Source organism: Meles meles, chromosome 11 (assembly GCF_922984935.1).
Source record: "Meles meles chromosome 11, mMelMel3.1 paternal haplotype, whole genome shotgun sequence".
Classification (NCBI taxonomy): domain Eukaryota; kingdom Metazoa; phylum Chordata; class Mammalia; order Carnivora; family Mustelidae; genus Meles; species Meles meles.
Window position 1 is genome coordinate 8,242,023 of NC_060076.1, and position 23,664 is coordinate 8,265,686.

The following is a 23,664-nucleotide window of genomic DNA, read 5'->3' on the forward strand; positions in this document are numbered from 1 at the left end:
TTTATGAGGCCAGCATTACCTCCTCAATCCCAAAACCAAAGACCCCACCAAAAAGGAGAATTACAAACCAATATCTCTGATGAACATAGATGCCAAAATTCTCAATAAAATACCAGCCAATAGGATCCAACAGCACATTAAAAGGATTATGCACCACAACCAAGTGGGATTTACTCCTGGACTGCAAGGGTGGTTCAACATCCATGAATCAATCAATATGATACACTATATAAATAAAGAAAGGACAAGAACCATATGATCCTCTCAAGAGATGCAGAAAAGGTATTCGACCAAGTACAGCATCCTTTCTTGATTGAAACTCTTCAAAGGGGGCGCCTGGGTGGCTCAGTGGGTTAAAGCCTCTGCCTTTGGCTCAGGTCATGATCCCAGGGTCCTGGGATAGAGCCCCGCATCGGGCTCTCTGCTCCACAGGGAGCCTGCTTCCTCCTCTCTCTCTCTCTGCCTGCTTCTCTGCCTACTTGTGATCTCTGTCACATAAATAAATAAAAATATTTAAAAAATAAATTAAAAAAATAAAACTCTTCAAAGTGTAATGATAGAGGGAACATACCTCATTATCATAAAAGCCATATATTAAAAGCCCACAGTGAATATCATTCTCCATGGGGAAAAACTGAGCTTTTCCCCAAAACTGAGCTTTTCCCCAAAGGTCAGAACATGGGCAGAGATGTCCACAATCACTACTGCTGTTCAACATAGTACTAGAAATCCTAGCCCCAGCAATCAGACAACAAAAAGAAATAAAAGGCATCTGGTATGTGGAAAATCCACAAGACTCCACCCCAAAATTGCTAGAACTCATACAGGAATTCAGAAACACGGCAGGAAATCACTGCACAGAAATCAGTTGCATTTCTATACACTAAAAATGAGACAGAAGGAAGAGAAATTAAGGAGTCGATACCATTTACAATTGCATCCAAAACCATAAGATAACCTAAGAATAAGCCTAACCAAAAAGGCAAAGGATCTATACTCAGAAAAGTATAGAACACTAATGAAAGAAATGGAGAGAGACACAAAGAAATGGAAAACGGGGGAGCCTGGGTGGTTCAATTGGTTAAGCAGCTTCCTTGGGCTCAGGTCATGATCCCGGGGTCCTAGGATTGAGCCCTTCATCGGGCTTCCTGCTCAGTGGGAAGTCTGCCTCTCCTTCACCCTCTGTCCCTCCTCCCACTCATTCTCTCTCTCAAATAAAGAAAATCTTTTAAAAAAGGAAAGAAGAAATGGAAAAAAATGTTCCATGCTCATGGACTGAAAAAACAAATATTGTTAAAATGTCTATGCTACCTACAGCAATCTACACAGTCAAAGCAATTCCTATCAAAATACCATCAGCTTTTTTCACAGAGTTGAAACAAATAATCCTAAAATTTGTATGGAACCAGAATAAAAACCTGAATAGCCAAAGGGATGTTGAAAAGCAAAGCAAAGCTGGTGGCATCACAATTTCAGACTTCAGGTTCTATTACGAAGCTGTAATCATCAAGACAGTATGGCACTGGTATAAAAACAGACACACCGATCAATGGAGCAGAATAGAGAACCCAGAAATGAACCCTCAACTCTGGTCAACTAATCTTCAACAAAGCAGGAAAGAATGACTACCCAATGGAAAAAGGACAGTCTCTTCAATAAATGGTGTTGGGAAAACTAGATAACCACATGCAGAAGAATGAAACTGGACCATTTCCTTACACCATTCACAAAAAATAGACTCAAAATGGATGAAAGACCTAAATCTGAGACAGGAATCCATCAAGATCCTAGAGAACACAGGCAGCAATGTCCGTGATCTCGCCCACAGTAACTTCTTGCTAGACACATCTCCAAAAGTAAGGGAAACAAAGGCGAAAATGAATTATTGTGACTTCATCAAGATAAAAAGCTTTTGCACAATAAAGGAAAGAGTCGACAAAACCTAAAGGTAGCCAAAGGAATGGAAGAAGTATTTGCCAGTGACACATTAGATAAAGGGCTAGTATCCAAAATCTATAAAGAACTTATCAAATTCAACACCCAAAGAACAAATAATCCAATCAATAAATGGGCAGGAGACATGAAAAGACACTTCTCCAAAGAAGGTACAAACATACACAAAAAATGCTCAACATCACTCAGCAGTAGGGAAACACAAGCTAAAATTACAATGAGATATCACCTCACACCGGTCAGAATGGCTAAAATTAATACAGTAAACAAAAGATGTTGCTGAGGATGTGGAGAAAGGGGAACCCTCCTACACTGTCGGTGGGAATGCAAGCTGGTGTAGCCACTTTTGAAATAGCATGGAGGTTCCTCAAAAAGTTGAAAATAGAGCTACCCTTCGACCCAGCAATCGCACTACTGGGTATTTACCCCAAAGATACAAATGTAGTAATCCGAAGGGGCACATGCATCCCAATGTTTACAGCAGCAATGTCCATCACAGCCAAACTATGGGAAGAACCCAGATGTCCATCAACAGATGAGTAGATAAAGAAGATGTGGGATACACACACACACACACACACACACACACACACACACACACACACATTGGAATATTACTCAGCCATCAAAAAATGAAATCTTGCCATTTGCAACGATGTGGATGGAACTAGAGGGTATCATGCTAAGCGAAATATGTCAACCAGAGAAAGATAATTATCATATGATCTCACTCATAAGTGGAATTTAGAAAACAAAACAGAGGATCATAGGGGAAGAAAGAAAAAAATAAACAAAATGAAAGCAGAGAGGGAGACAAATCGTAAGAGACTCTTAATCATAGGAAACAAACAGGGCTGCTGGAGGGGAAGGAGGTGGGGGGTGGGGTAACTGGGTGACAGATATTAAGGAAGGCACGTGATGTAATGAGCACTGGGTATTATCTAAGATGGATGAATCACTGACCTCTACCTCTGAAACCCATAATACATTGTACATTAATTAACTGAATTTAAATACTACAAATGGGGAAAATAATAAAATCAAAAATAAAAAATAAGGAAAACAACTATTTTTCTTAAAGATTTAATTTATTTATTTGAAAGAGAATGAGAGACAGCGAGAATGAGAGGGGAAGGTCAGAGGGAGAAGCTCCCCACCGAGCAGGGAGCCTGATGCAGGACTCGATCCCAGGACTTCAGGCTCATGATCGAAGCCTAAGGCAGCCAATCAACCAACTGAACCACCCAAGTGCCCCGGAAAAGAACTATTTTTTTAACTGAGACATAATCATATACCATAAAATGGGCCCTTTTAAACTGTAGAACTCAGCAGGTTTTAGCATATTCACTAAGTTGTATGGCCATCCTCTCTACCTAATTCCAGAATATTTTCATCAGCCCCAAAAGAAACCCTGTACCCGTTAGCACTCACTCCTATTCCATCATCTCCCTGGCAGCCACTAACCTACTGTCTGCATCGATTTGCTTCTTCTAGACATTTCATAAAAACAGAATCATGCAGTATGGGCCTTTCGTGTCTGGTTTCTCTAGAATGCGTCCAGGTTCATCCACATTGTAGCTTGAATCAGTACTTTGTTATTTTGTAGCTAAATAATACTGCATCCTGTGCATACTTCCGGCTCTGTTTATCCATTCATCAGCTGGTGGGTATTTGGGCTGCTTCCACTTCGGGGTAGTAACACTGCGACTGCTATGAACATGCCCGTACAAGTTTTCGCGTAAGCGTCTGTTTTCAGTTCTCGTGGGTACATACCTAGCAGTGGAATTATTCGGTCACAAGGTAACTTGATGTTTAATTTTTTAAGAAACTGCCAAATTGTTTTCCAAAGAATCTACACCGTTTTACATTTCCATCAGCAATACGCCCTCCTACAGAATGACGGTGCAGGGGGCACCTAGGTGGCTCGGTCAGTTAAGCGGCTGCCTTTGGTTCAGGTCATGCCCCTGGGGTTCTGGGATTGAGCCCCACACTGGGCTCCTTGCTCAGTGGGGAGTCTGTTTCTCCTTCTCCCTTTGTCGCTCCCCACCACTCGTGTGCTCGCCCTCTCTCTCTCTAAAATAAATAAAATCTTAAAAAAAAAATTAAGGTGCCAAGCAAATCTCTCAGGGCAGTTCAAAAAGATGAGGCCAGAGGAGTCACCACCAAAGTGGCCCCAGGCATACTGTACACCTGCACAGCACTTTATTAGCTAGAAAACACACGCCCAGGCAGACTGGAGGGCAGGGAGCTTGCTTTCAAATCTTTTCTCCCTCGTATCTGTATAGTTCCGTATAGGGCAGAGTGTGCTCATGTGCATGGTATCTGGTTTAAGCAGGAATTCCTGCCTTTTCTGTTAATTATGGCTTCACGTTATATCTTCGCACCATGATTTCATGTGTATTATATTTCACACTCATCATCACAACTACTACTTTGAAATCATTTTATACTTCAATGGTTCCACTCTCACTGCCGGTCCTTTTCTTCTCTGACTTGCACACGGCCGGTCTTTTATATTCATTCATCTCTCAGTGACAGAAGCATGCTTTCCAATATTTTCCCCCGGAATGGTGCATGGGTGTAGCAAAAGCTACACACAAGGTATGTCCTTGCACAACTGAAAAGAATTTCTGTTACCATCCAATAGGAACTAAAACGGGACCGAGAATAAAATTCTTTGGTCATAGCATTCGTTGGCCAGAACTCAATGGGCACTGCCTCACTGCCCTCCGGCTCCTATGCTGTAGGTAATTCTGAGCCTAAATTTTTTTTCTTTGATTTCCTCATCCTCCTGCCCAGATGCTAGTGGTATCCTCTCCTTATTCTTGAAGTGAAAAAATTATTTCACCTGGCTGTTTAAGGTGGTAGCTAATTTTTGCTATTTGCCTAGTTCGCGATGAGCCATTATAATCTACAGATTCGGGTCCTTCTTCCGTTCAGAAAGCTCATGGCTTCCTTCTATGCCGTGTGTTCCTGTCTCCAGTCAGGTCCATCATCCACATCTGGGGCCTCCTCTGTTACTTTCTCGTCCCTTCTGAGAGCGCCAGCGTCTCCCCCTGACGCCCTGACTTCCGGCAGTGCCGCCATCCCAGGTGCTGGCACCATGTGCTTCTTCTCCTTATGTGCTCTGAGTCCACACACCCCTTCCTCGTCTCCGCCTGCTGAATCATCATCGTCTCACCTGTCACAGCATCTAGAACTTCTTGGAGAGGACAAAGAAGATGATGTTTGAAGCTGGGAAACCGTTTACCCAAAGCTGCTCTTCCTCCATTTCCCGCATGCCTTTGCTCCTTTCCCTTGATCCTGAGATCTATTCAGTGCATCCTCTCTAGTGTTCCTTTTTGTATTTGTTCATTTTCAGTTGAGGACAGGTGAGGTCTGGCCCGATATCTACCCAAAAATTGTAGACAGATTCTCTTTGGTCCCCTCTCTATTCACCCTAAGGCACTCAAGGCTTCTCAGACAGGGCTGTGGGTGAAGGCCCAGCACAGCATCAGTCACTCAGCACCTGGGACCACTTTGGTGACTGCCTTCCTCTCTCTCGCCTCAGTTTCCTCTTCTATAACACTGGGAAGCGGAGCTCACCTTTAAACATCACCAGGCTCTACATTTTTTTATGGTACTCTTACAAGTCATACAGATTTAAACTTTCATTTTAGTCTGGAGTCAATTATCAAGGATTTTATTAAATGCATGTATAAGCAAGTAATAACCTATTTCTTAAGAAAATTTGCTATACTTTTTTTAAAGTTAAGCAAACCACAAATGGTTTGAAGAAATAGACTTCATTTGATTACACATAAGAAAAAAGAGAATTATAAATAATTTATCAGAAGCTAGCTGAGTACATGCCCTAGGGAAGTACTGGGTATGAAATGTATACAAGAAAAGAAAAGAAAATTAAAAAGAAAGAAAGAAAGAAAAGAAAAGCAGGCAAGAAGCTATACACAAGCAACGGAAAGTTAGTCTTTCCCTGTCAGTCTGCCCAGCATCCCATCCATTCCAGAACTTTGTCTTGTCTAAACACTGAAGACCAGGTAGAAAGCACTGTGATAACTATGTCATGCCAGGCCTGTCGTTTCAGAGCCTACAGATATTATAAGGGATAATACTGGTCAAGAGTTTTTAATTTTTATCTTTTTTTTTTTTTTTGGACACAGATAGAGATCACAAGTAGGCAGAGAGGCAGGTAGTGAGAGAGGGGGAAGCAGGCTCCCTGCTGAGCAGAGAGCTCGACTCGGGGCTCCATCCCAGGATCCTGAGATCATGACCCGAGTCGAAGGCAGAGGCTCAACCCACTGAGCCACCCAGGCGCCCCAGTCAAAAGTTTTTATTGGCACATGCTCGGCACACATTATCCCATTTAATCCCAGCAACCACCTGTTAGGGGCTCTCCTTCATGGTCTCTGGCACTCCCACATGTCCTGCTGGGCATGCCAAGAATGCAAGGTCCTGACCCCCTTTACCCAGTCCATTTCTCAGGGTTGTGCCTGGGGGGGATGAGACACTGTCTCCCTAAGGGCTGAAAAGCAGGCCTACTTACTGCCTGCTATAAAGCCACAGGTCCCCCAGATCAGTGTGTCCCAGCTGTGACAAATAAGCACAGCATCCATCCCAACCCATGGCATCACCCCCATGGGATGTGGGGGAAGGGAAATGGACATACACACTGATGCTAGTAATAAAGTCCTTTGTCTGTGACTCAGGCATTACACAAAGATAGAAAGTAGACAGGGGAAGTTCTGCCTCCTAACTCCTCCCAACCCGAGTCGTGAAGCCCACCTCTCCTAGATCACACGACAGAGCTCAGCATACATCTTCCCATCTTTAACTCCAGGTTTCTCCTTTCACTAACACTCAGCTGGAGTTTCCACTGCAACATGAGCTCAAGCAATTCTTTCCAGCTTTGAAAGCCAAATGGCCCAACAATGTAATAATCGTTCCCTCCCTCGCTATTGTGTAACTTCTGATGGCTCATGAATGAAGTTCCTGGACAAGTTAGGGGGAGAAAAAGAAACACCTCCAGTCTAGTTTCCTGCTCTTACCCAAGCACCATATAGAATTAAATAAATTATTGGGGCACCTGGGTGGCTCAGTGGGTTGAGGCCTCTGCCCTTGGCTCAGGTCATGATCCCAGGGTCCTTGGATTGAGCCCCGCATCAGGCTCTCTGCTCAGCAGGGAGCCTGCTTCCTCCTCTCTCTCTGCCTGCCTCTCTGCCAACTTGTGATCTCTGTCCGTCAAATAAATAGAGAAAATCTTAAAAAAAAAAAAAAGAATAAATTATTGCTTTATTTTAAGTTGTGAAGGTTCAACCATTTATAGGCCATATATACCCAGTTAGTCTCCACTACTCTGAGACTCCACATCTGTTAAATAGGGCCAGTAATGGTGAGGCTGGCCCCCAATAGCCATCTTCTTCTCCTTCTTTAGTAACAGAAATTCTGGTTTTTAGATGGACATATGGTTTCCTTGAATAGAGATTACATTTCCCAACCTCCTTTATTGTTCGGTGTAGCCATATGATAAAGATCAGGCCAATGGGATGCAAGAGCTGTCATGCACAAATTCTGGAAAGTGGCCCCTAAAGGCTGGAATGCAGATGCAAAAGCTAGAGATCCAGCAGCCATTTCAGGTCTTGAAGTGACCTCAGACTTGGAAGCCATTCCCAAGGTAACCTCATCATGGAACAAAGACAGAAAGAACCTGAGTCTCTGACCACATAGGCTCTATAACTCCCCAACCTGATTACCTCTTGACATCTCACACATAAGAGAGAAATTTCTTTTTTTTTTTAAGTTTTTTTTTTTTAAGATTTTTATTTATTTATTTGACAGACAGAGATCACAAGTAGGCAGAGAGGCAGGCAGAGAGAGAGAGGAAGGGAAGCAGGCTCTCCACTGAGCAGAGAGCCCGATGCGGGGCTCGATCCCAGGACCCTGGGATCATGACCTGAGCCGAAGGCAGAGGCTTAAACCACTGAGCCACCCAGGTGCCCCATAAGAGAGAAATTTCTATCTTATTTATGTCTTTGTTATTTTAGTTTTCTGTCACTTCTACCCCGAACTACAGAGATGGCTCCTTCATAAGGAAAGAGATAAGGGTTATGAGAATATGTACCATAAAAGATACCCAACCGATATCCATTTTTATATTCCCCCAACAAAGGGTCCAGCACTGTTTTCATACACAGCGGACAAACTCAAACATTTGTTGAAATGAACAGGAATCTGGGAGAATGAAGGCCATTCCATTGCCCAAAAAAATTTGTCAATGTTTCTACCAATTTATTTTTCCAGATGAGTATCACTATTTTTTCAAGTTTTATAGATTATCTCACTGGAATAGCCAACATTTGGAGACATGATATTGTCACTATTACTATGTTTAGACTCCCCTGGAAAGAGCCAGAAATTAAATGATGGCTTATCAACCGACTGATTTTCATCCTATCCATTCAAAAAGCATTTAATAAGAGGCTACTCAGTAACAAGCCTAGTCATAAAAATGAGACTTTGGGGGAAAAAAAATGAGAATTTGGCATTCACAAACAAATAACAGGTAAAAATCTCTAATGCGACCTCCCCCGATGCCCAGCAAAATGCTCAGGGAGAAAGAAGAGGTGATACAAACCCATGCCATCACCAAAGACGAAGGCTAATGCGCCGTTTCGTCCTTATCACGCCCAGCTGTTGACCCAGGAGCCTCTTGCCTTTCTGCTTTACAGCCAACAAAACTCCTTTGATCGAAGTTCCTGGTCTAGTGCTGTTTCATTTCCTACTACGTAATGTTTCTGGGATTCCCCATGGTCGCACTTATCTTCTCAGAGTTTGAATCTTCGCCAGGGGATCCAGTCTTCCCTCCCATATGGTGATGTCCACACAGCTGAACTGATTTTTACTGAGGTTCTTCTTTACTTCAAAACATGTATACATACATACATACACCAGCGGGGTTCCGCCCAGTGCAGGTATCCACAGCGGTACTCACACGAGGACCATATCATTGTCGTCATTGTCATCATCGTCGTCACCATTATTACTGTTGTTTATTGAGCCATTATTCTGTGACAGATTCTTTGTTAAGCACCTTCCCCATGCTAATATACCACTGAGTCCTTGCAATAGTTCTCTAAGGTGGGCAATGTTATACCACCCACTTAAAGTGAGAAAACTAACCCTAGTGAGTGAGGCCCCAGGAGCTTAGGTCACATTCCCAGGAACACACCATCCATAAGAGCATCTTCACTGGCTATGATAGTGCGCCCTTGAGCAAAAGCAGAATCTGAACCCAACTCAGTCGGCCCCAAATTCTGAACCATTTCTCTATGTTCCTCCCATAAGAGCTGAATGGCGGTTTATGCTCTGCTGGTACACATACTCGCACCCACTCATCTGCTCCCTTCTCTTTGCTAAGCACTGAAGGTTTTCAGCTCAATGAACATTAATCCTTCTTTTTCCTTTCCTGAGGGGCAAATGACTTCACACTAGGGTGGTGGACCCTGATATTAAGGACAGCTACTCCTCTTGAATTTTCCCTGATCCTTTTTCACCACCACTCAGCGGTGGTTTTCAGCACCAGGGCCAGTGCCAACCAGGTCTCTGCCCCATCCTACGCTTCCAGGTCTTTGGGTTCAGGGTAATAAAGACATATAGGATCAGATACCAGATTCTTGTTGACTGTTTCAGATTAAAGGCTCTTCACTCGGTTCTGTAAGCTGATCTCAGTCAGGCATTCAGGCCTACCAGCTGGATGGACTTCCACTTTTCCTCATTCAGGATCCTCCTCCATGAACAGTCTGGGTAAACCTCACGTGCTCTAACTCTGAGACCCATCTATAATTTCTGGAGATTGTACAACAAGCTCTGAGCTGCTACCCAAGCTCAGGATACACAGGGGGCCAAGGATGCATGTCCCAGTCACAGGGCTCCCACACCACCTTAGTCCAGTCTACATGGTTTTATCATCTTCCCAGGACTTCCATAGTTCTGATATCTCCCTTTCCTAGGATCTAGACACACACCCTTCCCACCAAGGTTGCTGACCCATCCTGACCCAGACCCAGATGGGGCCCCAACTTTCCTGCTTCAGGAGCCAGAGATTTCAGACCAAAAGACCACCAGGAAAAGGCATGAGGAGACTGCTTGAGAAGGTTCTAAGAGAAGCTGAAGGGTTGAGACACTAGCTGCAGCTAAGAGCCTCCCCTAGTCTTTTGCACACAGAAGCAAAATAACTAAAATAACCTCTCTCATGTGAGATTGGCTTCAGCATTAGTGAAATTAAGAGTGTCAGTGGGAGGCCCTGGAGCACCCAGCTTCAGGAGGCAGGGACAGAAGCCCTGCAGAGAGAGCTGGAGCCCAACCACAAAATTCCATACCATCATCTTCCTGGGTTACTCCTTCCTCACTGACCCTTATCTTGCTCCTTCTCTGGCTCTTCCACTGTGCTCTCTACCCCTCATGCTGGTGCTCCCCAGCACTCAAGAATCTCTGCTCACTGTGTAGAACCTTCCTGGGTAATCCATCCCTCTCCTACCACTTCCAGGGCCAGCTATACAAGGAGGACCCCAAGTCTCTCTCTCTAGACCCGTAGGGCATCAGAACCACCTGTGAAAACTGCAACACACAGATGACCAATCTCTCTCCCCCAAACACCACAGAGGATTCTGATGCTCCAAAGACTGAGAACCACTGCTCTGGCCCAGACCTCTCTTTGAGCCCAAGACTAGTAGGCCAACTGCCAAATGCTACCCCACAAGCACCCCAAATTCAGTTAGGCTATTGCCAAACCTGAATTCACTACTTGTCCTCTACTCATTACCCCTTTCTCATTCCTTATCCCTGTGAATGGCCCAGCCCCTCACATCACTAAAGTGACAAACCCTGACCATGCCCTCCCATCTGCTAAATCTTCGGGGGAGGCCTCTGCCTCAGTTTCACTCAAACGTGCCTCCTCCTCTCCATCCCCACAGCCAGGTTCAGGGATGATGTCCCCTCGCTTCATCTCCCACACACCAGTCTCCTCCCACACCAACCATTCTCTACACCAGGATCATAACTAGCAGTGTTTCCCTCCTCCTGTAATTCCAGAATGACTCTCCGCTGGCCGCAGGATAACATCTGAACTCCCAAGCATTATCTTTGAGTCCCTGTGAGTACTGACCCAAAACCATCTCTCTGACCTCGTCTCCCGCAAGCTCCTCCGGTCTGTCTTCAAAAGCCTCACACTCCAACAACACCACACCGGCTCATCATTCCCGAGATGCAGCCTGCTCTCTCCTGCTTCTCTTACTCCTCACAATCTGTTTCTTCTGCTCATGTGCCTCTTCACCTGAGAAACTGAAAATCTCTCCTTAAGAGCCCGGGAGTCGGATTTCACCCCACCAGCTTCCATTTCCACTCCTTTCCACCCCGAACACAGCACCACCATCATTTACTTACGCCTCTCTGTCAAGTCTGCGGACCCCTGAGGGCAAAGCCGGCAGTGTCAAGCCCGGTTACATGCCCAGTAGATGTTTACTTCATGAGTGAAAACCACTAATGAGAGCAAGAAGCAAAGGAAGCAACCAATCTTTAAAGCCATAAAAATAAAGCCACCTGCTATCGTGGAACCCACGGCAGGTACTGCTTCAGTAGCAGACGCTTTGGGTGATAGATGGGCGTCCTGAAAAACAAGAGTCAGCAAGTAGAGGATGTGTCGGGGAACACCCGCACAGGTCACGAAAACAGTACCGTGACCACCAACCCACCGGGGTGTGAACACTATGGCGTCTCCCTCACACTCAGTGCTCCAACCACACTGGCTTTCTGTTACATCTAGAATTCACCACCATGCCCTTGCCCCAGTGGGGACCGTGACCATGCAGCTGCCGCCTCTTCACCTGGTCAAGTCTAACCAGTCTTTCCTCTGGGAAGCCACTTTGCATACCCTGTACTCCTTTTCTGTAGCCATCGTCAATGCTGTAATTAATGTTTTCTATACTAATTTGTTGTTTTTGTACTTATTTTTATACTTCTTTAACTTTGCTACTAGATTATGAGCTAAAAGATAGCAAAGGCCAGACTCATCTTTTTCCTGTACTGTGGCCTCACACAGACTCAGCAGACCCTGAACAGAACTGGATGGATGATGGATGGATGGACAGATGGATGGACAGAGAGACGAACTGGAAGACAGGCAGTAACAGAGAATATGACTTCCTTTCATTATTGCTACAGTACTTCCATATCATCCAGCTCCCTTTACGCTGACTCTACCCATGAAAAGCAATCTTGGATTTTAAAACTGAGGCTTTCCGTGGGGCTGCCTCTGTCTGTAGAACATGCAACTCTTAATCTTGGGGTTGCAAGCTGGAGTCCCACACTGAGCCCAGAAATTACTTAATAAAAAAAGAAAGAAGAAGAGGAAAAAACTATGGTTTTCCTACTGAAGAAAGGATGCATACATACCAGGGATATTCCTGGTTACTTGGAAAGCAGGTGTCCCAGCAAACTGACACACTTGGCTTTCTGACTTCACATCTGGTGATTTTTCTATAACACCACGCTGTTCTCTCTGTTCCACAAGGATACTGGCTATACCAATAAAACTAGGTTCCAAGTATCTCTCAGCCCTTAAGAAGCCCCCTAAGATCATGAGGAAGCTCCCTAAGATCAATACACGTATTGCCAACAGACCCGAAAGGCTCTGCCTTTTCCCAGCCAGCCAGCACCACTGGATCCCAGAGCTGTACACTAAGTCAGGCCTCAGTCCCTCTTCCCACACACTCACACTGTTGATTCAACAAAGGACTTTGACGCAGAGGTTTTCATCAGACATAAATGCTTCTCCGTGGACATGGTCTATGTGCAAAGTTATATGACCTGCAGGCAGTTGTTAAGAAAGTACAAGGTGCACATGGATGGGCTAAAGTCCACAGGTTTGCTGGGTGGGGAATCAGGACACCTGAGTATGAAGCCCTGGCAAAGTCCCCACCCTCAGCCACAAGGCGGGAAGAGTGGCCTCAACGCCCTCTAACGTCCCAGACAGACAAGACACTACATCTGACAAGTGCAAAGGCCACAGCAGTGCTCATTGCGAAAGAGCCCTGTAAGCCGAGACAGCAGAGACAGCAGAGATAGAGAAATAAACTAACTGCCGCAAGCCGGCAAGCCGCATCTTTTGAAAGAGCGAAAGAATGCTATAGATCGTCATCAAGTAACTTCCAATCTTATCAAAAAGCTTCCCAACGAGAACAAGTTCTAATCTTAGTTGTCAACCAATCAGCACACGGTCAGTCATTACTTTAAGTAATTAAGTACTTCAGCTACCTACAAGTAAGAGGTCAGGGTTTCCTCCTCCCTAGAATGAAACCACACCTTAAACCCATCATTTCAAACTGAATGCCTTAAATTCAGTTATCAGGAAATTAAAATAACTAAAACCAAGACAAACTAGGACAAGTACCTCTTCCACGGAATCCCAATCCTTATTTCCTTATCTCCTCCATGGCTCAGCCACAGCCAGAAACCACACCTTGAAGCAGACCCTAGGGGGCCTCCGCTTCTCCCAAGGCTACTTCGTGAGCATTTGTTTACTCTCCCTGAGCCTCAGTCCTCTCTGCACTTCGTGGGCATTTGTTTACTCTCCCTGAGCCTCAGTCCTCTCTGCACTTCGTGGGCATTTGTTTACTCTCCCTGAGCTTCCGTCCTCTCTGCACTTCAGAGACTGCCCTGCAAGAATCAATATGAAGCAGAAGAAAGCAGGTGTCAAGAGACTTTGTTAAGTGTTGAGATATTTTATAATGAAGGGACCTCTGATCCAACAACCTTCCCATTTTCTAGATTCAAATCAGTTACTGGACACTCACCATTTACTTCCTCTGTTCATTCAACAGACATTTATGGGGGACCCACTACATTCCAGGTGCTATTCCAGGCACTAAGGCCCTGACGGTGAGCAAAGCAGCCCCAGCCCACGATCTGACGGGACTGCATTACACTGCACCCCAGGAGACACACGTCACCGAGCAGGACACCACTGACCATATCCTCTTAGACCCTGCAGGCCATGCGGATGATCTGGTCTTTTTTCTAAGAGAAATCAGAAGCCACTGAAGGGTTTTAAGCAGGAGGAATGACATGCTCAGTGCATTCTGGCTGCCTTGTACTAGCCCTGGGCTAGGCCTGGGATATGACAAGAACAAATGCAGGCTCTTCCTCTACAAAATTGGGGGCGGGGGGTCACCAGGAAGTCATCATTAGTCACACAGTGTTATTACATGCTAGAGCAGGGTGCCGTGGGAGCCTGTGGGGGAACAATCTACAAATGCTAGTGGACTGAAAGTGCTGGAGATATGGTGCCTAGAGGAAAGACAAAACACAGCCACAAAAGGGACACAAAATAAAAAATATCTCAAAATAGTGAAAGTCACTAATTCCACATAACAAACTTTAGTGCCACAAAAAGAGACAACATATTCTCCTAAATTTATTAACTTGTTTTCCATAAATATTTCATTACTCAGAAATGTATCAAAAGCACAGATTTCTCTTGACCTAGTTATCAAGCTTATACAAGAGTGAGTGAGAATCATTGCATTCAAAAACACGAATTTAATTACATTCATTAATCTTCCTTTCATCTCTAATAAGATGATTTTCAAACAAAACTCTGACTGAGGCCAAACATACAAATTTCTTCTGATTACCCAAGTAATTGTCTTAACCTTCAAATAAAATTTTGTAATAGAAATATTTAAATCCTAAAGAGGAAAAGTATAATGTTGTGTTAGTTCACATTAAAGACCCTCTATTTACATGGAATCACAGAACAAGGAACGGAAAGAGCGTGGGAAAGCAGCCTTCATTTCCCGGACCGGCCAGAGTCGGCGCCCACCCTCAGGGTTAATCCATCCTCTCCCTCACCAATAGCCGGTGGCTTTTGTGGGAGTCAAGGCTTGCATCTGCAGTCCCAACAAAGGCTGAGTTCTAAATAATCCAGTTAAGAAATGGGTAGAGGATGTGAACAGACATTTCTGCAATGAAGACATCCAGATGGCCAACAGACACATGAAAAAGTGCCCCACATCACTCGGCATCATGGAAACACAAGTCAAAACCATAGTGAGATACCACCTCACACCAGTCAGAATGGCTAAAATTAACAAGTCAGGAAATGACAGATGCTGGTGAGGACACAGAGAAAGGGGAACCCTCCTACACTGTTGGTGGGAATGCAAGCTGGTGCAACCACTCTGGAAAACAGCATGGAGGTTCCTCAAATAGAGCTACCCTATAACCCAGCAATCGCACTACTGGGTATTTGCCCTAAAGATACAAATGTAGTGATCCGAAGGGAAACGTGCACCCGAATGTTTATAGCAGCAATGTCCACAATAGCCAAACTATGGAAAGAACCTAGATGTTCATCAACAGATGAATGGATAAGGAAGATGTGGTATATATACACAATGGAATACTATGCAGCCATCAAAAGAAATGAAATCTTGCCATGTGCAATGACATGGATGGAACTAGAGTATTATGCTTAGCAAAATAAGTCAATCAGAGAAAGACAATTACCATATGATCTCCCTGATATGAGGAAGTTGAGAGGCAACATGGGGGGTTTGGGGGGTACGAAAAGAATAAATGAAACAAGATGGGATCGGGAGGGAGAAAAACCATAAGAAACTCTTAATCTCACAAAATAAACTGAGGGTTGCCGGGTGGGGGGGTGGTTATGGACATTGGGGAAGGTGTGTGCTATGGTGAGTGCTGTGAAGTGTGTAAAACTGGCAATTCACAGACCTGTACCCCTGGGGCTAATAATACCTTATAAAAAATACCTTATATATAAAAAAAAAGGCTGAGTTCTGCCTGCCACCTGGGGGTTCCTACTAGCCACTGCCACCAAGGACATCGGAGCAAGATTCACAGAGAGGGAGACTCCTTGTGCAATAACTCACATAACTTTCACAGACAATTAATAGCCCCCAAAACATCCTACAGGCCCTCTAACAATGGCTGAAGTTCTAGAACATTATTCCAGCTCACAATTACTGGGTTTTCATGTATGAACCCTACGCTAAGACCCATTCTGCATCAACTCCTTGAAGCCTTTCAGGAATCATGAAGGTAAGTACCATCACACTTCCTGTATCAATAAGGAAACAGAGGAGTGGTCACTTGCCCAAAGCCATGAGGGGTGAGTGGTAGAGTCAGGACCCAGACCCGCACTGGCCTGACTCCAGAGTCTTTAAGCTCTGCCCTATCACTCTGATGTCAGGAGAGAAATCTCCTGTAAAGAATATAAAAAACTAGGGGCGCCTGGGTGGCTCAGTGGTTTAGGCTGCTGCCTTCGGCTCAGGTCATGATCTCGGGGTCCTGGGATGGAGCCCCGCATCGGGCTCTCTGCTCAGCAGGGAGCCTGCTTCCCTCTCACTCTCTCTGCCTGCCTCTCTGCCTACTTGTGATCTCTCTCTGTCAAATGGATAAATAAAATCTTAAAAAAAAAAAAAGAATATAAAAAACTAAAACTCTGTAGAAAAACCGTGGGATGATTTGCCATTCTGGGTCTTCATGGCCTCTGCTCTCCTCCATAAGTACACATGAAATAAGCCTGGCTTGTGCCTCCTCTTGGGGAAAAGTCATGGAACTGATCAGTGCAAGCGATTCAAAGAATTAAAGGTGCTCACAATGGTGCAGGGTGGGAAACTACCTTCGAGAAGAGTTCATGTGAAAGAGGAGGAGGAAACACGTGTGGACAAACCCATAGCTTGCGGCCAACAGGGCCTATGAGGGGTGTCCCTAGGACTCCTTGAGCATTTTGTGACTTCAGAGCTGGTTTCTCAGGTACCGTGGCCATCACCTTCACCACCCCACTGGCACCATCACCATCGCACTAGAACCCAGAGAAAACAGACAAAGAGGTGCTTCTCAGAGCTCCCTAAGAACCATGGATAAAGGGGCGCCTGGGTGGCTCAGTGGGTTAAGCCGCTGCCTTCGGCTCAGGTCATGATCTCAGGGTCCTGGGATCGAGTCCCGCATCGGGCTCTCTGCTCAGCAGGGAGCCTGCTTCCCTCTCTCTCTCTCTGCCTGCCTCTCTGCCTACTTGTGATCTCTGTCAAATAAATAAATAAAATCTTTAAAAAAAAAAAAAAAAAGAACCATGGATAAGAACCATGAGGAGTCTGTAAGCATGAACTCTGTCAGGCCCCATGCGAAACATTCCACTGCATCATTTCACTGAATCTTCAGTAAACCAGTACACCAAGATTCACAGAGAGGGAGACCCTTGCCCAAGGCCTTGTGTATGGAAGAACCAGAATCTGAGCCCAGGTCTGCCTGGCTCCAGAGCATGAATCTGCTTGGCCACTTCGTTCAAGGTCTTCTGTCATAGTCAGTCGCCTTCTGGTCGCCTTCTGTGTGCATGTGGTTCTTCCACCAGCCATGAGCTCCTCAAAGGCAGGGCCAGAACTCTTTCATCTCCATATGCCCAGCATGCAGCAAAGGGTTGAGCGCAAAGCAGGAACCCAGCAAGGCTGGTGAGTGATTGCCCACATAAAGGAAGTAAAGCCCCCTCTCCTTTTAAGAAAGTGGCCCTAAAAATGCCCCAGGATGCCCCTCACAGAACCCAACCCAACCAACTGCCCACTACCCCTGGTCAAAATCCACAGACCACCTACTCAGCCCCCTTGAGCCTGTTCCTCCACAACGCCACTCTAAGGGAAGGATGAGCAGCCATTCTTCTGAGGAAAGGCAAGGTAGGTTTCATCAAGTCTGAGCAGTTCATTTTTAGAGTCATGCTTTTTTCTGCTTCCCCCTCTTGTCCTGGAGCCTCTGGAGAAATATTTCTTTTCTCTCCCATCTCCAAGACTTTTTGGACAAGTATCACCAGCCATACGCAAAGCCTAGAGCTAGTATATGGCACAACACACACCTGTCTCAGAGTCAGCACTCAAATACTTGGAAAGTGAAGGAACAGAGCCCAGAGACTGGGTTTCACCAGAGACCTGACAGCTTATCAGTAAGAGCCAACATTCGGTAGCCGTAATGGAGAGGAGGTCCATCACAATGGCCAAAAAGAACATACCCTGAAGTCTCAGTGGCAAAGAAAGTAGGAGAGTTTCCCTGTGCAGGGAGCAGCCACAGACATAAAGCAATGCATGCCGTAACACAATGCACTCTCCGATCAAGGCAGGTACACAATGAAAGTCAAGGGAACACAAACGGGAGTGGTCACTTGTGCCGAAAAGAACAGAGCAGGTTTCACAAAGGAGGGGATATTTGAGCTGGAAAGCCATTCCCAAATCCCCCAAGGAGAAGTCATTGCTTCCGGCCTGAGTGACCCCCATACTGCTCATCACCCCAACATCGGGCCCACCATACTGTTCTACGATCAGTGGCTTATGTGCCTGTCTCCCTGCACAGTATGTGGGCACCTCAAGGGCAAGGACTTTGGGCACTGCCCACAGCTCACCCTCAACTGCCCAGTAAATACCGCCTGACAAAGAACAGAAGAGTTTCTGACCGGTTTTTGATGACACAGCAGCTGCCCCTTCCTGCGCGGCTACTACAGGCTGCTGTCGCGGCGAGCGCTTGGCATGCATGATCTCATCTCCTCCACACAAAAACCCCAAAAAGCAGACTTTATTAACATCATCCATTTTGCAGATAAGGAAGGTAAATTTCAGAAAGATTAGGGACATTGTCCCAAGTCATGCAACCAGTAAGTAAGAGCTGAACTTTGAGTCAAGGGCCGAATGGAAAATCAGTTTTCAATTACTAGTAAACAAATCCCTTTTCCTTTCTCTTTCTGTCATCTGCCTTGCATCCAGATATGTGGATTGCCTGTAATCTATTGTTCAATGGGACCAAAGCCATTTGTTTCCCAGAAAAGAACAAGGGATGTCCCTTACTACTCTTCTCAACAATGACCGCTCACCAGTGCTGAGTAAACATCATGGTGGGGAGGAGGGGCGGGGGGCGTAAGGACAAAACTGCTTACAACATCAATCAAAAACATTTATTAAGAAGGAACTGTATGTACCAATTGGAACAATCTCCAATGTTGAAACAATTTCCAAAACAGATCAAGTGACTCGACTAAGGAAAAAGAGTATGTACAGACACTATTCTTTGTGTGAGAGAAAGAATATATAATAAACAAGAAAACGGTAATAGTGCTTGCCCCTCGGGAAAAGGACTGGCAGCTTGAGGCAAGAAAGACCCTTTTTACAATTTGTTCCCCTCTGGACTACTTGCCTTTCAAAAGAGAATCCATGTGTGATTTCTTTCTTTTTTTTTCTTTTTTACTTCTTAAAAAAAAATTAAATTAAAAACACCATTTAAAGACACCACTTTTTGCCAAGCCTCTCTCATATGCCCACATACATATAACAGCAACCATGAAAGTATGTATGCTTATGAACGAAAACTGGATGAACTTAATCTGTGGTAAGACAGGACTGTGAAACAGCTTTTGTCTTCCATGCTGAGGTTCACCAGTTTCAATAAAATGCTGCAATATGTTTTGGCAAATAAATCAGTAGAATTTTGAAGACAGAGATACAACATACATAGAAGCAGCAGGGACAATCTGCCACACCTTCTTCCTAAACTCCTTTATCTGTTCCTTCAACAACTATTTAATGAGCACCTACTGTGTACTAGGCAAAGTGCTAGACAGATTTTTTTTTTTTTAAGAGAACTAAACAGGTCATTAATTTCTTCCCTCCTGCCTTTCAGGAAAGTATGGACAGCATGCTAATGAGAAGAATGCCAGAGCAAGGACCACCCTTGATGTTCGTAGTCTAACACCGTCCTCATTCAACCTAGAAAATGGAGGGCTGGGGAAGGGATTTGTTCAAGGTTACATAAGAAGTGAAGGCCTCAGAATTACCAGTCCTGCACTCCCTACATGCTTCATGCTGTTCAGTGGTGTTGAAAGATGAGCACGCAGGGAGGGGAGAAATGGACCCTAACACTCAGTGCCTGATATCAGGTGCTTTCACATATCCTGGGTCATTTATTCTTCATAATCTCTCAAGGTGGGCATGATTATCCTTGCTTCACAAATAAGGAAAAAAGCTTCGAGAAGCTGAGAAACTGGTGCATAAGGCTTCCAATGCAGACCTGTCTGACTTGCAAGCCAGGGCCTTTGCCCTCCTTACTGAATAGGAAAATCTATTTTAAAAGGTAGCCTGGGGGATCTGGGGTGGGGGGGACGGCCTGCCTGGGTGGCTCAGTCAGTTGAGTGTCTAGCTCTGGATTTCAGCTGAGGTCATGATCTCAGGGTACTGAGCTTCAGCCCCACCTCAGCTCAGCATGGAGTCTGCTTGAGAATCTCTCTCTCCCTCTGCCCCTCCCCACCCTCATACTCTCTCTCTCTAAAAAAATAAATAAATAAATAATAAATCTTTAAAATTTTAAAAAATAAAAAGGTAAACTGGGGCCAGATCACAGAAAGCCTTGGTTTTAATATTTTCCATTAAAGAAGTTTCTCTCTCAACCCTGGATGTTGTCACTCCAGTAATAACAATCAAAAAGCTGACCCCCTCATTATTCAATGCATGTTCTAACTTCTGTGTGCCACCAAGGTTGGGCTTTCCTTTGAACCCACAGATGGTTATCCAGAGGGCAGCAATCTCTGAGAAGCGTTTACACAGTTTCTGCTAGGACAGAAAGGGACATCCCACATATTGCTTCTAGACCCTCTGGGTGCCTGCCATATAAACACAGGCCCCAGTAAGGACCTGTCCCTGAGATCCCATCCCATGATGCCACTGGGTCACCGCCACACCAGCTGAGTGGCAGGGACAGAGGTCAGGCCCATGGTGGTTGGCCTCTAAAAGTTTCATGGCTTCTAAAGTAAAGAAAAATGCAAGCCAGTGTAGGAGAAGCCTCCTCCTGCCTTGTCTCAGTCCATGCAATGCAGGTAGGAGAAATGACAGTTTGGAATGGTCAAACTGCCAGTGAATAGAGGTACTGTGTGCCAAAAGGTCACACACATGGGTACAGGACATCTTCAGGATAGGAGAGAGGATCTCAGCTTGATTTCTTCTCCCTGCCCCTGTAGGAAGCTAGTGAAATTCCACATTCCCTTCTTTTTCGTGTCTTCTTCCTGGAATGTGGTAAAATCAGAGTTCCTACTTGGATGGGGAGGGGAAATTCCATAAGGCTCAAGCCTAAGTGTTATGATCCAGTTCAGAGTCCTCAGTGGGGTTGGGGTCTAAAGGTCAGCCAACAAATGTTCCTCACTTTCCACCTGCCATTGCTCCCTGCCACAGCTCCCTCTTGATCCAAGTCAGGTCAGAGACTGTCTTTTGGGGACATTCTGCCACAAACCTCATCCTAAACTCAAATAAGAAAACGGTCTGCTAATTAGAAATACCCCAAATCCAACCTCCCCTTTAAAACCTCAGTCCCTGAATCCAACAGCCCCATTGGCAAAGAGGAAGGAGACTCATAACTTTACCCCAGCACTTGCTGGGTAAGCATTTTTCCATCCTATCATCACAGGGCCCCTGGGAAGCACACAAGGCAGGTAGCACGATGGTCCATGCTCAGATGCTCGTTTTGCAAAAGAAAACACAAAGCTTGGAGAGTTGAAAGACTCTCTGGGGGTTACACAGAGGCAAACGCTTCTGAGCCCTCATTTCTGTTCTTCCCCCTCACGGGGCTGCCATGTCAGTCTTTTGGAGACTGCCATTACTAAGATCTGCAGCAGCATCTGGTACCAGGATGCTTCAAGCTTCACACTAACTACTCTTCCAGCAAGCAACATTTCTCAAGCACATTTCTAATCATCCAAAGAATGCCAGCCGCTGACTCCAATCGAGTCATGCCCCCAGCAACAGCAATAGGGAAAGCCCCAGAGACACGAAAAACGACGCGCCCCACTTAAGGCACAGCGTGGCAGAGAAGCCGCCAGCCTAATAACCGGGACGGCAGAGACCCAAGTCTGCCTCAAAAGAGGCACAGGCAGGCCTGGCCGGCCCCTCTGGCCCAGCAGCAACCCTCGAAGACTCCAGAATCTTCAAAGAGCCCAAAGCTCCTGCGCCCACCCCAAAAACCCCTAGACAACGGAGAGGGCTACGTTCCCTTCTCCAGGGACCACTCACCCTCCGCCCGCTCCACACCTGGGGCACCGCTTCCGGACCTGCAACCACTCGGGGCCCCGCCCCCCGCCCCTGCAGGTCTCCCTGGCCCCGCCCTTTGCACCTGTGGTTTCCTCCGGCCCCGGCTCTCCAGAAGCTCCGGCCTCACCTGGCAGCCCCCTCCCACTGCCAAATCCGTGGTCCCACCTGGCCCCGCCCCCACACCTGCAGCCCCCCCTCTGCCCCGCCCAACTGCCTCCACCAGCCCCGCCCCCCCACACCTGCGGCCTGTCTCCATCTCCACCCCCACACTCGCCGCCCTTCCTACCCACCCCTCACTGGACCAGCCCACCTAAGGCCCCCCGGCCCGGCCCCCCGCGACCCTGAACCGCCCGACACCACCCCTGCCCCTCTGGCCCCGCCTCCCGCCCCGAGGCCCCTCCCCGGCCCAGCGGTCCCTCCGGGTCCCGCCTCCCGCACCTGCAGCTCCCTGCGGCCCGGCCCTCAGGGCCCCGCCCCGCCCCGCCCCGCCCCGCGGGCCGCTCCTCTCACCGCCCGCTCTCGCCGCCGCCGCCGCAGTCCCGGCCGGTCACCTTGACGCGGGCCGCAGTGGCTGCCGCCGCCTCCTCATGGCCCTGGGAGCGGCCCAGGCGGCAGCGGCGCCTTCGCTCGGAGGCCGGGGCCGGGCCGAGCCGGGCCGGGGCCGGGCCGGGCGCAGCTGGAGCGCGGGCCGACGCGGGAGCGAAGCCGGTGCCCAGCCGCAGTAGGAACCGTCCGCTCCTGGGCCTGAGCGGCAGGCCGCGCAGCCAATGCGCGTGCGGCGCCGGACCGGTCCACCCAACCAGCTCGTCGCAGAGGCGGAGACACGCAAATCGGCCGGCTGGGCGCGCCAGTGCGCAGCCGCTGCAGCTTCGGTCCTCGCTGGCCCGGGCCTCCTCTCTAGCCTGCGGACGCCCTCTCAGCCTCTAAGGATGCTCCGCGGTCCGCACACCCCTCTCAGCGCCCCGCCACGCCCATCTCCTTCCTAGAAATACCAGTGCATCTTATTCCCCGTACATCCAGGCCTCTTGCAATTTCCCCTTGCGAACCCTACCTAGGATTCACCGTTTTGAACAAAAAATGGTTTTGTAAGAGACATCACCTCAATGTTCATTCTTTACAACTCAGAGGCAGGCACAGAACAGAGAACGTCAGAGCCAGAGGACACCTCAGAGAGCCTGGGGTCCTACCCATTTACTTTACAGCTGGGCAAAATCAGGCCCCACGAGGTGAAGGGACTTGACCAAGACCACACAAGTGCAAAGCGGGGAAATGAGACTCCCTCTAGTCCCCCTGCTCCCACATCCCTACTCCGCCAGGCACGACGAGGTAGGCAGGGAGGCGAAGTTATTTGCTTCCGGTCGCAGAGTTGCAAAGACAGTCTGTGAAACCAGGGAAGTCCAGAAGCACAGTGGGGACCCCCTCTGTCCTCCCTTACTCTGATTGATTCTTGAGCACGCAGACATGGAGAAGGTCATTTTGGCAACTTTCACATTCATTTGGAATCACCATCAGAGTATGGAAAGACTTGGTTCCTGTTTCCCAAAGCTTATGGAGGAAAAAGAAACAATCCAAAAGAAAGAAAAGGCACTGG

At 46.8% G+C, this 23,664-nt stretch overlaps 1 protein-coding gene across 17 annotated transcripts in view; it reads right to left on the reverse strand.

Annotated features, from left to right (window-relative positions):
* The window catches only part of RALGPS1 (Ral GEF with PH domain and SH3 binding motif 1), a 274,225-nt gene extending 251,415 nt beyond the window's left edge, over positions 1–22,810 (reverse strand). For 13 of the 17 annotated variants that reach the window (XR_006820740.1, XR_006820741.1, XM_046022361.1 and 10 more), the window contains exon 1: positions 22,584–22,810. The gene's annotated coding sequence lies outside the window, so the exon portion shown is untranslated. Of the gene's footprint in view, positions 1–11,547; positions 11,768–22,055; positions 22,155–22,511; positions 22,534–22,583 lie in introns of those variants that run through there. The other 4 variants (XM_046022360.1, XM_046022363.1, XM_046022359.1 and 1 more) reach the window with 4 other exon arrangements.
* Positions 22,811–23,664: the final 854 nt, after the last annotated feature.